Genomic DNA, 15,044 nt, shown 5'->3' on the forward strand with positions numbered 1-15,044 from the left:
ACTCTATCGGGAAATAATGATCCCCAGCATTAGACCTCTGGAAAGGAAGAGTGACAAGGATGGCCTTTTGTTTTTCATCTTATCGGAAGCTTTTTTTTAAATGAATGCTGGCAAATCTAATTCTTTTGAATTTGTCCTTGTACCAAGAGTGAATTGTAGATTTCACCTTGTGTGCCATCCATCAGGTTACTTTGGATCTTTACTGCAAGACTTATCTTATTTCCTCATTGACTTTGCACACAATCTTTGCCATAACCAGTCCATGATGATTCAGTACCTGGGCTAATGATGCAACTTGTGAACTTGCCATGTAGTTCCTGGATTTAATGGAGTAATTTGACTTCAATTAAGTGTTTTCCAATGCAACATATATATCTGGCCATTCTTAGGCTTTGGATCTTCAGCCTGATTTTGAAACCAAGGATTTTGTGGTAGATACTATGTCTTAGTCAGACCATTACTTGGTATACTGTAGGATTGGCAAACCCCTCCATAACCCTTCATCTACTAATCTGACCAAGTGCAAAAATCTCAGGACTGCAAATTCCGACACGCTCTCTGTCTTATCCTTGACCAGTTATGTAAGGGAATCAGTATGGAAGATCCAGATGACCATATTGCAGGATATAATTAGCATGTTAAAAATTCTCTGGATCTGATATACACTCTTGGCCATCAGTTCACCATTAGCCATGGTTTGACTGCAAACTCTAGACAGTTTATAGTTTTGGGCAGTGACTTTAGCAAAAGTTGGAGGTAGGCATGTCTGCCTAAACAGAAGCTTGTTCTGGGTGAACATTATGCTTTATAGCAGAATGTGATTTATTCATAAAAAGCTACTTTTGTACACAGTGAAATCTATTATATTCAGTCATGCAGCTCTACCCACTTGAGTTGTCAGCAGGCTGTATAGCCAAACATTTAAGATATTGAGAAGGCCTTTTCTATGTATAGTGTGGAGAAACTGTCCTGTCCATATCAGACAAGACTGATGACAGTAGAAGCTTCTTCTCCACCATTTTGATCAGTGACCAAGATCAGTCATTGGAGCTAGGAAACTTGAACTTGTGCTGGAAGGAGCATGGATAAGCTAGTTATATTATGCTATATGATTGATTAAGATTTGGTTACCTAAATTCACAAAAAAAAAAAAAAAAAAAAAAAAAAAACATGCATAAACATGCATCTTTGAATTCAAACTTGTTAAAGAATTATTGACCTGTGTGTAAATTCCCTGCATGCAGAAGCTGTATTATTTATTTAGTGTCTCATGACTTGCTAAATCTCTGTCATCTTAGCTTTAGATCATGGCACAGTTTGGAGATGTCACTCACTTGTGTGGTTAATGACCTTTTAGGATGGAGAGGGATCAAAGGATTTATTTGATCTTGGTCCAAACTGATATCTCTGCTTTGTTTGACCTTGTGACTGAGCACCATTTGGTTTGGTGTATGACATACATTTCTGGTCATACTTAACAGGTAGTGCCTGGTTTTAATTCATCATACCTTTACTAACTGGAATGTGGTATGTTATATACCAAAGGGGGGATTGTACGCAATGATAGATCTGATGAATGCTGAATGTAGTGGAACAGTGACCTCCTTGGACTTAGATGCCATACCTTTGTTTATAAGTTGCACAACATAGAATAATTTCCTCACTATTGTAGACACATGATGGTCAAATGCTAGATAACTGTCTATTTGTGTCCCATGTCCCTAAATTTGGGGTCAGCTCTTAGGTCTTTGCTGTCAATATGACAGTCGCCAGGCATAGACAACTTCCCTGAAGGATACTATTATGCATTTCTTAGCATTTAGTTTTAGTCCATGGCTCTGATTCCTTCATTGACTTTGTGCACAATCTTTGCCGTGGCTAGTCCATGATGTTTGTGTGTGTCAGCCCTTTGTGGAGAACATTAGTATTGGTGGGGGATTCTATTACTGCTCCTAATTTGCAATTATCTTTAAATTTGGTCAGCCAGAGGAACTTGATATTGACTACAGAGAAGTAAATGGCAAAAAGGAGCAGTCCCAGCACAGAACCCTGAGGGACTCCACTTGTGACTGGCTTCTTTGTAGATGTGGACTCTCCAGTTCTAACTTCCTAGGTCCTGTCTATGTGCTAGCTGGCTATCCGCTGTGTGACATAAGAGTTTATACCTCACCTCTTGAGTTTATCAACAAAGCCCATGTGGAATATTCTGTCAAATGTCTTAGCCAAGTCAAGGAAAGCAGTGTGAACCATTCTGTCCTCATCCATTGGTTTGGTGACCTTTTCAAAGAAGTCCATCAGGCTAAATAGGCATGACCTGTCCTTGATGATACCAAATTGGATTCATTTCAGTGTCTGGAGGTTTCTTATGTTATTATAGATGAGGAGGATAGAGATAATGAAGATTTTCCGAATTTACAAGGGGCTGCTAACCCAGAATAATTTCGGAGAACCTACAGGGGTTCGAATGGACAGAATACAACTACCAGGAAGAGAGGCTGGCAAGGATATGAACGCCAAAGAGACTCGGGTGAAGGACGTTACAAAAAAGGTAGATGGACATAATAATACAGTAACTGGTACAATGGTACCGGATTATGTTGTTAATTTATCCAGTTATAAATTTGATGCCATAGAACAGTCGGTATTGGATAAAGGTTTAAAATTCATACCGACATGTGTACCTAGAAGGCATGAGATAAAAATTGAGATATGTAATTTAGTTCGTAAAATGAATTTAAGAGAGTATTTTTTTAATACTAATTACAATGATATAATTGAATGTATTGAGGAAACAGATTCGGATAGTAATGAAAGTTTTTTTTCGTGTGACTCTGAGTTGGAAGCTAATGCATACAGTTTATTAGACACAAGTAAATTAAAAAAATAATAGCACGTTTATGCCTCCTTGTAAAAATGTTAACATACAGAGTTTTAACAATGCTTTAAATATTATAATAGATAAAGAACTAAGGGATTTTGAAAGTACAGAAAAAAAACTATAATTTAACAAAAGAACAATGGATAAAGTTACAAAGTATGAGTAGAAATGAAGACATAGTTTTTAAACCTTCCGACAAAGAGGGCAAATTGGTGGTAATGAATTCTGGGGATTATTTAAAAATGTGCATGGAACATTTAAACAACAGTGATATTTATAGTAGGATAGATGAGATTTATTTGAAACAAGCAGAAAATGCTTTTCAAATTTTGTTAAGGAAAGGTATAAGATTACATTATTTTACAGATAGTGATGTAACTCATAAAATTATGTTTAAGAACAGTAGAGTGGCAACATTTTTTTGTGTCCCCAAAATTCATAAAAATTTGGTACAACCACCAGGTCGCCCTATAGTGTCTGCAAATGGATTTTTCACATACAACCTCAGTTGTCTATTGCATGAAATTTTATTGCAGGCAGCATTGAAGTTACCTTCATACATAAAGGATTCCTTTGACTTCTTAAGTAAAATAAAGGATATAGTATGGACCAGAGAAATGTATTTTATAACGGTAGATGTAGTGAGTTTATACACCAACATTTCTCATAAATTTGGTCTTGAAGCTATATTGTATTTTTTAGGTGAGAGCCCTAGAACACAATACATATTAGAACTGGTAGAGTTTTGTTTAACTAATAATATATTTGAATTTAATGGCACATTATACAAGCAGAAGATTGGAACGGCAATAGGGGCGGCCTTCGCCCCAGTTTATGCAAACTTATTTATGGGTTTAGTTGAAAATATCTATATTTATAGACATGAATTTTTTAGAAAATATGTGGTGAAATATTATCGATTTATTGACGATTTGATTTTTGTTTGTGAAGGTGGAGAAAGTTTGTCATCTGAATTTATTGAGTATCTGAATGTTAATAAATATGGTTTCAAGTTTGATGACATTCAGAAAGATAGTGAAGTCAATTATTTAGATATAACACTAAGAGGGACAATAAAACAGAAAATTCATACCAGTATACATAGAAAGTTTAATCAAATAAATTGGAAAATGTTCGGTAACAGCTGTCATCCTAGCCATACCTTGGCAGCTATTCCTTATGGGGAGATGCTTAGGATCAAAAGGCTCAGTAGTAATAGGAAACAAGCACAGGAAGAAGCACATAAAGTAGCCTCTATATTTATTACTAGGGGGTATCAACAAGATGATGTACAAGAAAGTTTTGATAAGATATATGGTAAGGATAGAACAAATAAACATATTAAATATGACAATAGACACACAAAGATAATATATAAGGATGGTAAACAAGACAAAGAAAAAATATTTTTTGTTACCAGATATACAATTTTTTGTCATATAATGAATGGGTTGGTAAAACAGTACTGGAGACAAGTAAAAGAAGAAGTTGTGTCATTAACAAATGTGGAGTTGATAGTATCTTACAAAAGAGGACGAAACCTTCAAGATTTCTTAGTGCATAGCATATATATAAAGCCAAGGGACAACATATTGGTTAATATTAATATGGTGGAAACTATACCTTGTGGAAAATGTTCCATTTGTCAGTATATTGTTACTATAGTAGATAAGATAGGGGCTACATATTTTGATACTAGAGGCACATATTCTTGTTTGAGTAGAGGAGTAATTTATGTTATTTTTTGTTCATGTAGAAAATATTATATAGGTGAGACCAAAAGGACACTGGCAGAAAAAATAAAAGAGCATGTAAGAGATGTTAAAAAGAATAAAATTATGAGCCCCATAGCGGAACATTTTAATGATAAACATCAAAGGGACATAAAATGTATGAAGGTTACAGTGTTGGAACAAATGCCAATGCAATATGGCAATGCAGAATTACAAAAAAATATGCTGAGACATAAAGAATCTGTGCTAATAATGAAATATAATACACTATTTCCTTGTGGATTAAATAAAGAATGCAACTGGCAAAGTTTCATTTAGTTTTTTAGCTTTAAAGGGTGATTGTATTTTAATTAATTGCTTAATTGATTAATTAGAGTGTAAAATATTGATATAAAAAGAGCTTGTTTTAATAGGTGAATTTTTACTCTGCAAAGGCTGTGGCCGAGGCGCTAGAGAAATTTGTATTGTGGAATAAATTTTATTCAGGAAAGTAGAGCTGTTATTCACTGGTCTCATTTCTTTGGTGGTTTGCATTTATCGTGTGTTCTACATAAGTTGTATCTAGACAGTTTATAGTTTTGGGCAGTGACTTTAGCAAAAGTTGGAGGTAGGCATGTCTGCCTAAAGAGAAGCTTGTTCTGGGTGGACATTATGCTTTATAGCAGAATGTGATTTATTCATAAAAAGCTACTTTTGTACACAGTGAAATCTGTTATATTCAGTCACGCAGCTCTACCCACTTGAGTTGTCAGCAGGCTGTATAGCCAAACATTTAAGATATTGAGAAGGCCTTTTCTATGTATAGTGTGGAGAAACTGTCCTGTCCATATCAGACAAGACTGATGACAGTAGAAGCTTCTTCTCCACCATTTTGATCACTGACCAAGATCAGTCATTGGAGCTAGGAAACTTGAACATGTGCTGGAAGGAGCATGGATAAGCTAGTTATATTATGCTATATGATTGATTAAGATATGGTTACCTAGATTCACAAAAAAAAAACAAAAAAACATGCATAAACATGCATCTTTGAATTCAAACTTGTTAAAGAATTATTGACCTGTGTGTAAATTCCCTGCATGCAGAAGCTGTATTATTTATTTAGTGTCTCATGACTTGCTAAATCTCTATCATCTTAGCTTTAGATCATGGCACAGTTTGGAGATGTCACTCACTTGTGTGGTTAATGACCTTTTAGGATGGAGAGGGATCAAAGGATTTATTTGATCTTGGTCCAAACTGATATCTCTGCTTTGTTTGACCTTTTGACTGAGCACCATTTGGTTTGGTGTACGACATACATTTCTGGTCATACTTAACAGGTAGCGCCTGGTTTTAATTCATCATACCTTTACTAACTGGAATGTGGTATGTTATATACCAAAGGGGGGATTGTACGCAATGATAGATCTGATGAATGCTGAATGTAGTGGAACAGTGACCTCCTTGGACTTAGATGCCATACCTTTGTTTATAAGTTGCACAACATAGAATAATTTCCTCACTATTGTAGACACATGATGGTCAAACGCTAGATAACTGTCTATTTGTGTCCCATGTCCCTAAATTTGGGGTCAGCTCTTAGGTCTTTGCTGTCAATATGACAGTCACCAGCCATAGACAACTTCCCTGAAGGATACTATTATGCATTTCTTAGCATTTAGTTTTAGTCCATGGCTCTGATTCCTTCATTGACTTTGTGCACAATCTTTGCCGTGGCTAGTCCATGATGTTTGTGTGTGTCAGCCCTTTGTGGAGAACATTAGTATTGGTGGGGGATTCTATTACTGCTCCTAATTTGCAATTATCTTTAAATTTGGTCAGCCAGAGGAACTTGATATTGACTACAGAGAAGTAAATGGCAAAAAGGAGCAGTCCCAGCACAGAACCCTGAGGGACTCCACTTGTGACTGGCTTCTTTGTAGATGTGGACTCTCCAGTTCTAACTTCCTGGGTCCTGTCTATGTGCTAGCTGTCTATCCGCCATATGACATAAGAGTTTATACCTCACCTCTTGAGTTTATCAACAAAGCCCATGTGGAATATTCTGTCAAATGTCTTAGCCAAGTCAAGGAAAGCAGTGTGAACCATTCTGTCCTCATCCATTGCTTTGGTGACCTTTTCAAAGAAATCCATCAGGTTAAATAGGCATGACCTGTCCTTGATGATACCAAATTGGATTCATTTCAGTGTCTGGAGGTTTCTTATGTTATTTCTGATCATTTCCAAGATAATTATTTCCATGGCTTTACAAATGAAACTAGTGAGACATATTAGTCTGTAGTTTCCAGGGTCTGTAAATGGCCTACTTTTGTGTAGAGGGATAACTGTTGTTGTTCTTCATTCATGAGGCATGAAGCCTAATTGGAGGATATGATTAAATAGTGATTCCAGATAGCTTGATAGATCATGTTTCATGCAATTTATAAGGCATCCTGAGATATTGTCTGGACCTATTGAAGCACTGCTCTTGGCCTGAAAGAGATCATAGAGGGCCTGTTCCTTATTGCTAGCAATGGGAGTTATATTTGATATTACTTCCTGAGGGAAGGTTGAGGGGGGGGGGGAGAGGGGTAAAGTTAGATTTTATAGTTACTCTCACTTATCTGGGCTCACTGGAACTGGACCTTAGGCTTGATAAACAAATGTCCGGTTAATCAGAAAAAGCATACAAAATAATAGTTATAGGCTATAAATCAGCTGGAATAACAGGATTTGTGTTAGTATGCATTTTTCTAATGATTATGAAGTCTAAAACTCAAATGTCTGTCATTATTTAGCCCAGAGGAGGTGGAAGTTCTGTTCTTCTCTGTTGTCTTTTCCTAGGGCTATGGAAGAAATTTGATGTCCGGTTAAAGAGGAGGCCAATTAAAGAGAGGCCGAATAACAGGGAGTCTACTATAGGTATTTTTATTAGGTAGTCAATTTATTTAGTTATTTATTTTAGACTCCAGTATGTTTTGCTTATAATGTAGAAACTACTGTTTTCCAGTTGGTCAGTTCTGGTCATTTTTAAGCTAACATGGCTAGTCTGAAAGGGGGTACAACCCGTTTTCCCCTTGCTTGTTAATGTATCACATAGCTGTGGTACTGTCTGAAACTACTATGAAGAGGTTACAGCGGCCAGAGATGATTCAGAGAGCTGAATGCCTTGATCAGGCAAGCATCTCCTAGATATTTGTGTTGATGCATCTGTCCTTAGTGTCCCACACCCCCTGCACTTTTATCCCTTCAGAAACTGCTCCCCAAGGAAAGTCTGAAGTAGCTGTGGTAACTGTTTGCTTTGGAGCAGGGAGGGAGAAATGGAGACCTGGATTTAAGGACATCTGTTGTCTCCACCAAAATATTTCTCTTAAGGTTGTTAATGCTGAGCAGAAAAGAGATTTCAGATACTATCATATCTTTCTCATCTGGAGTCTTGCCAGGGGTATTATGAGAATCATAGTTGCCATGAGAACCAAAATCCTGAGGTATTCTGTCACATTGATCAGAATCTGAGTATAAAACCTTTGAAACACATCTAAATAAGGATCCATTTTTCCTGTAGAATAAATCCTCTTTGAACTGAGGTGTCTTGTTGACATTCCAGGACCACAATCCTGTATGAGGGAGTCAAGGAAGACTTTTGACTGTCCTCTTGGAATCCCATCTTGAGTAAGGGATTTCTGAGCCAAGAGAGCAATTTCTGACTTTGAAAAAGACCCTGCAAAGATAAGCAAGTCATCTAATATGGGAAAATGTGGATACCCTGTAGCCTACAATGAGCTATAACTAGAGCCAGACAATTTTTGAGTACTACTGTTGCAGTGGATAGTCCAACGGGTAAAGCAGAAAACTGATAATGTGATCCAGACATGCATAACTTTATAAGAAATATCTGAAATCTGGATGAATAAGGAGATTATGATAAGCATCTTATAAGTGCAGTGTTACCAAGAAATATGAAAGAGGAAGAAGAGGTTAACAGGTTGTGAAGTGACATCATTTTGAATTAGGGCACTATCACTGACAGGATTAGGAAAGAAAGATCCAGCACTGGTTTCCATTTTCTTTCTTTGGAACAAAGAATATCCTTGAATAAATACCCTTCCCCACTTGGGAAGAAAGAACTGGTTCTATCAGTCCTTGGGACAGCATGGGATGAAGAATAGGTGGAAACAAAAGAGTTTAATCTGGAAGATGAGGAATGACCCTCTGGAAAGCAGGAATTTCCTCCCACTTCCATCTGTAACCATGATAAATGAAATTCAGAACCCATTTGTCTGCTGTCAAAGAGAAAAAATGGTGATTAAGACTTTCTGGAAGAAAAAGGGGGCCAGAGGGTGAGTAGGTCGCAAGGTCTTTTGAATAGATATATAAACATATTGGGCTGTCCTTGGTTGGGGGGGGTTAGAGGCTTTTTTTGGGAATTCCCTTGCCATTCCTTCTTAAACGTCTGTCTACCTGAATTATGTAGACACTATTTATTCTGTTTTCTGCCAAAATGGAAAAGGAAAAAGAAAATCACTTGGAAAATTTGGAAAAGGAGAGATGAAAAAGCTTAGAGATTCCCTGGATCAGCTTACCCCTTTCATCACACTTTTTGATCACCTCTGCAGCAGAGGGACCAAACACTAAATCTATATGCAAGGTAGAATTTGCAATCTCATTTTAACATCATCTGGAAGGTTCTGAGAATGTAGCCATGCATCCCCCCATAAAACAGTACCAATAATCATAGCCCTCATAGAAATATCAGTGAGTCACACAATACACACTGCAAACAATCTCCATGATTCATGAAGCTTGCGCCAGGTGCAGGTGTAGCGTCAGCAATCTAACACCAAATATGGCCGCCGAGCGATTCAGGTACGAGCTGTTTCCATGTGCACTACTGGCGTATGACATGCCCACACAGCTCCCGGCGTCTGTTTGCTAATCACCCCATGCACAGCAGTGTAGCATGCAAATGAAGATATATAGCGATTCAGGAAGTGGTGCAGGCGTACTGTAAGCATGCAGAAATGTAAACCGAAAAAAACGGTTTACATTTTTCAAACATAAAATCGGAGCCATGACAGCAGTCCAAACCCACGCATTATACTGTTAATATATGCCAATGGCTAAATATATAGCCATTGGCATAAAACAACATGCACAAAATATGAAAAAGAACATTTAATATTATGTCCACATCAATGCGAAGTTAAAGCGCAGGGCATCGTTGAGCAAAGGGGATCGCAAGGAATATACAAAAATATAGAATAAAACTGCAATGAAACACATATCACGGTTTCCCATAATAGTCAATGGCAGGTATGCTACACCATACTCATGGCGCAAGGGTTGCTAAGGGGCAGTGACAGTGTTATGCACAGTAGCTAGGAATTAGTAGGCAATGCCATGCTAATGAGAGGAGTAATACTGAATCACAGATGTCCCGCAGGTGTAAAGATGCACAAAACAGCATAGCGTTATAACACCGAGGTGAGCCCTTGAGATAAAAATGCATCAAGAGGGGGATGTGTCGCAATTGCTGTAAGCACATTGGAGCATTGCTAACCCGGTTTGCCTGTTGCTAAGCAAAGATGCAGGATAGAGGTGTGTTGAAGTAGCCATAGCTTTGCTTAGCTGAGAGCACCGAAGGTAACCGAATGTGCATGTGAACGTGGATGAAAACGCACTGTAAACCTGGTAAACGGCTGTGCACGGCACACACCAGAGTGGAAACAGGAAGGATACGGGGTATGTGTTGGAGACTGAAGGTGGTGTGGAGGATGATGCTAACAACCACCTCAGGCACCAGAGGAGGAGAAGAGTGTTCAGACCAAGGGTAACCTACCAGGGGCTAAATGACCTGGAGATAGTAGAGCGTTACAGGGTGGACAGGGACACCATACAGCAACTTGTTGAGCTGTGCTGGCCATGCATCAGAGCAATAAATAACAGAGGGGAACCCATCCCAGTGGACATGAAGGTATGTGTAAGCTTGAGAATACTAGCCACAGGTACCTTCCAAAGGCCAACTGGGGATATCCTGGGGGTCTCACAGGCATCAGCATCCAGGGTACTCCACCAGTTCCTGGATGCCATGTTACCACCTGCCAATGAGCACATATACTTCCCCTGAATACAGGAGTTGGCCTGCAATATGCATCTCTTCCACCGTGTGGCAGAATACCTAGAGGTACTGGGTGCAGTAGACTGCACACACATACACATCAAGTCACCACTCGTTGAGCAGGGTAGGCACTACATAAATCGCAAGCGATATCCCTCCATCAACTGCCAGGTCATGTGCAATGATCAGGCAATTATCATGGATGTATGTGCTGGCAGCCCTGGAAGCTATCACGACTCCCACATCTGGCATGCCTCACAGCTGTATCAGGTATTTGCCATGGGGAACATCCCATATAGCCACCTGGTGGGAGATGCTGGCTATGCACTGGAACTATGGATGATGACTCCCATCAGAAATGCACACACATCCATGCAAGAATGCCATAATGAGGTACACGCACAAACCATTATCATCATAGAGCATGTGTTTGGGATGCTGAAATCACGGTTTTGTTGCTTGGACATATCTGGTGGGGCCTTGCAGTACTCTCCAGGCACATGTGCCCACATCTTCATAGTATGTGCCATGCTACACAATATGATCCTGCAGAAACAGCTGCAGCAGGGACAGAATGGTGAAGGCTCTCACAGCCCACCATCATTGCCAAGGGCCCCACAGGCACAGAGGTACTCAGACCATGAACACCCTAAGCCAGGCCCAGTAGGCAGATGGATGCATGCCCAGTATGCCCATGCCTTGGCAAAGAGGGAACGTATAGCACACACACTGACAGTGTAGGCACCTATGGACTGACTCCCTTCTCCACCTGCAAACAGTAAACATGGATGGCACACACACAAGACCACCTGTAAATTGTCATGTATAGGTGGTCTACTGTCTGCATCCTACAGATGTAGCCCTCAAGTATTGCACACACAACCGCTATTGGAATAAGGTAAGTCAACACCTGAACAGGAAATGAAGCTATCAGCATGTGCTGATACTGTATGTATAGGTTCATAGGTACATAAGTAGGTACTTGGCTAACTGCCTGAGGCCATTCATACGCCTAGCCAAAATGTGTCGGCTGTCACCACCCCATTCATTAACTAACTGTCCATCTGTGAAGTAGAGCCAATTGCAGGATCCCTGGGGTGTACCCACTGTTCCCCATCCAGTCTGCAAGGTGTCTCTGGAGTATTAGTGAGGGGCTCCATATAATGTAATCAGGGATGTAGTTCCAAAGAATGGGGAGTACCTGTGACAGGTATCTGTCACTCCAGCATCTTCCAGTTATGGTTGTGGCAAGGATTAGCTCATTACAGTGTGTGGCTCAATGTGACATGGATTCCCATAGGTGGAGCATATCCATTAAGCCTGACTTGGACATGGCTTTGTTGGCCAGCAAAGATCATCTTTGAGTAAACAAGATGGCACTGAGTAAAGCAATAATTCATGCAGTCTGGCAGCGTAGGACACATGTCTGAGGCCAGTAATGCTCTTGGTGAGGTATGTTCATGGACCCTCCAGCTGTTGGATGTGTCTTCTGAGGTACATCCCAAATGGGTTTTCATACTCAATGATGGGATTGATGAGTGATGAGTAAAGGGGCACAATAACCTCAGTATGTCTAGATGTGAACCCTTAAGTAATCAGATGGTCTACATAGACAGATGGCTTAATTACTTTGGAGATATGATTGTCAAAGGAGAGATCGCTATCTAATGTAGTCCCCACATACCCATTACCTTGTCTATATTAAAATGGCTGCCACTTATGTGTTAATATGTGGGTATTTAGTTTTTCCAACATGAAATGACCATGCAGTTCATGGCCTTTAGCTGGAGGCCATGACTGTGACATCCTGTGTTGGTCCATGTGAGGCCCTTTGAAGGATGTCTTTGACAGCTGGGCTGTCAATTATGGCTCTCAGTTTGCAGTAATTGCCAAACACGGTCTGCTGTAGTCCACCTGTGTTTGCCTGTACCTCTGAGAAGTATATGGCAAACAGTAGGGGTCCCAGGACTGAGTCCTGTGGGACACCAGTTGTGACTGGTTAAGAGTTGGACCTGGAGGCTGCTAGGCTTACCATGTGGGTTCTGTGTGTAAGCCTGTTGGCAACCCAACCTGTGATGTATGGGTGTATGTACTGGCTGGTGAGTTTATAAACAATACCTGAGTGGGGAATCGTGTCATAATCCTTAGCGAGGTCCAGGTAGTATGTGTGAACTACCACACCCCACACCTAAAGTCTAGGTGACTGTATGACGTCAAACAGGTTCAGTAGGCATAATCTGAACTCAATCAAGCAGAACTGGGTTGGGTTGAGTGTCTGGAGGTTCTCAATGTCTCTGTTAATGAGTTTCATGATGATGTGCTACATAGCCTTGCAGACCAGACTAGTCAGGCGTTTAGGGCAATAGTTCCCGGGGTCCGTTATGGCGCCACCTTTGTGGAGTGGGATCACTGTTGCTGTGCGCCACTCTGTGGGTATGTAGCCTGAAGAGAGTCTGTGTTTGAACAGTGTGTTTGGGTGAAGGGTTAGTTCATTTGGAGCTCATGTAAGACACAGTCTGGGAAACTGTCCGGTCCCATTTAGGCTGTATTTGTGGCTTTGGACAGGGCTGTTTTATCCTGTGTGTCGGTGATTGCCTGGGGTCGTACATTCTTCTGGTATGGTTAAGGGCTGCTTAGGGGTTGAGAGGGGTGTGAAGTTTGCACTGAACATGTCTGCCAAAATGCTGGCAATATCACTCGGTTCAGTGTATTTTGTGCCAGTCTGCCCCAGATCTGAGTGTTCACACTTAGGTTCTTGACATACCTAAAGAACATTTTGTGGTTGTCTGTAGAGTCCTTGGGAAATTGTCTTTTGAAGCTAGCCTTGGATGATTTCATGAAGGATCGTAGTTTCTTGCTGATACTGATCAGGGATGTCTGTCTTTCTAGGGATTTTGCTCTTATCTGTACTACTTACCTCCTACTATTGTAGAGCCTGTGTATGGCAGGGGTCCACCAGACCAGTTTCCTCTTCTTGGAGGAGTGAGTCTAGCTTAGACTTGGGATAGCATGACCCATGCATTCCTGCAGATGATCATAGAGTGCCTTTGTATAGGTTTCAGCATCTTGGACAGCACTGGCCATTGGCGTGGGGGCTGTGAACTGTTCCACCTCGGGCATAAGCAAAGTGAAGTCTGCTTTGGAAAAGATTTTCACTGTGGTTTCCTTGTTTGGGGATGTGGGCAGAATGTGAATATCCAGAGTGATTAGTCTATGGTCTGATCTAACCAGCGAGGTGTTGACGTCGGGTGTGGAACACTGGTCGCCCATGTCAGTGATGACCAGGTCCAATATGTTGTTCCCTCTGGTGGGGGGTGTAGACCAGTTGTTCCAGGGTGTTTGTGTCGAAAATTCTAGTAAGCGCTGGGCAAGGGAGTTAGTACTCGAGTAGTTCTCCCAGTTAATGTTTGGGTAGTTGACATCACCCAGTATTAGGGTGTTTGGTAGGACCCGCATATTTCCCAGTGTCCCCGGAAATGCAGAATGTGGGTCCTGGGTCATGGTGGGTGATCTGTAGCAAGCTACAATTTGGATTGCAGTGTTGCCCAATGTCAATTGCACTTGGATGATCTCTGATGCATCGTGCTGCGCCACTAACCTGGAGGTGTGAGTATCCTTGATGAATATGGATACACCCCCGCCTTTTGTGTTCCGGTCCGGGTTCTGTGGCCGAAAGGTATGGTATGAGTTATAGCCTGGTGGTGCTGTGGTACTCTCTGGACCCTTAAACTGGGTGTCTGTTACTGCACAGATATCGATGTTCTCCATACTGAGGAGTGCGTGCAATGTGAGGTTTAGACTTCTGGCATTGAGTAGCAATACCCTCAGTTTCTGGTTACTTGTGCTATGTACGGTGGTGGGTTTGTCTTATGAGCCTTGCCTAAAAGTCCACCTTGCCTAATATCGACCTCTCTACTATTGTTTGCAATCAATGACAGCTGTGCATGTGTACATGTTCTGCAAATGTGTACTGATCCTTGTAACAGGGCTGTGCCAAATGGCTATGTACACACCTACATAGAGTGGATATTGACAGTAGAGACACACTGGTTGAACATGTAGATTTGTGTAGCCTAACCTCTCATTGCCAGACTAACAGCTGCTTGGAAATATGTTGACAGTACTAGTAATGAAACAGGGTGCATATCATCCTTAACTCCAGTGTGACATCTACAGTAGGCGTGTATGATGTAGGAAACTGCTGCCCATGTGTAATAGCAGCTTCATAGGTGATAGCGTACACTATCTGATTATATCCTGATCATGTTGATAGTGGCAGCAGAGTCTATTGATATTTGACTCTGTGTGGGGAGTAGGTGTCTGTGTCCAGCAG

The sequence above is a fragment of the Protopterus annectens genome, chromosome 5.part0 (genome assembly GCF_019279795.1).
Source record: "Protopterus annectens isolate FY-2018-M chromosome 5.part0, PAN1.0, whole genome shotgun sequence".
In the NCBI taxonomy this organism is placed as follows: Eukaryota; Metazoa; Chordata; order Ceratodontiformes; family Protopteridae; genus Protopterus; species Protopterus annectens.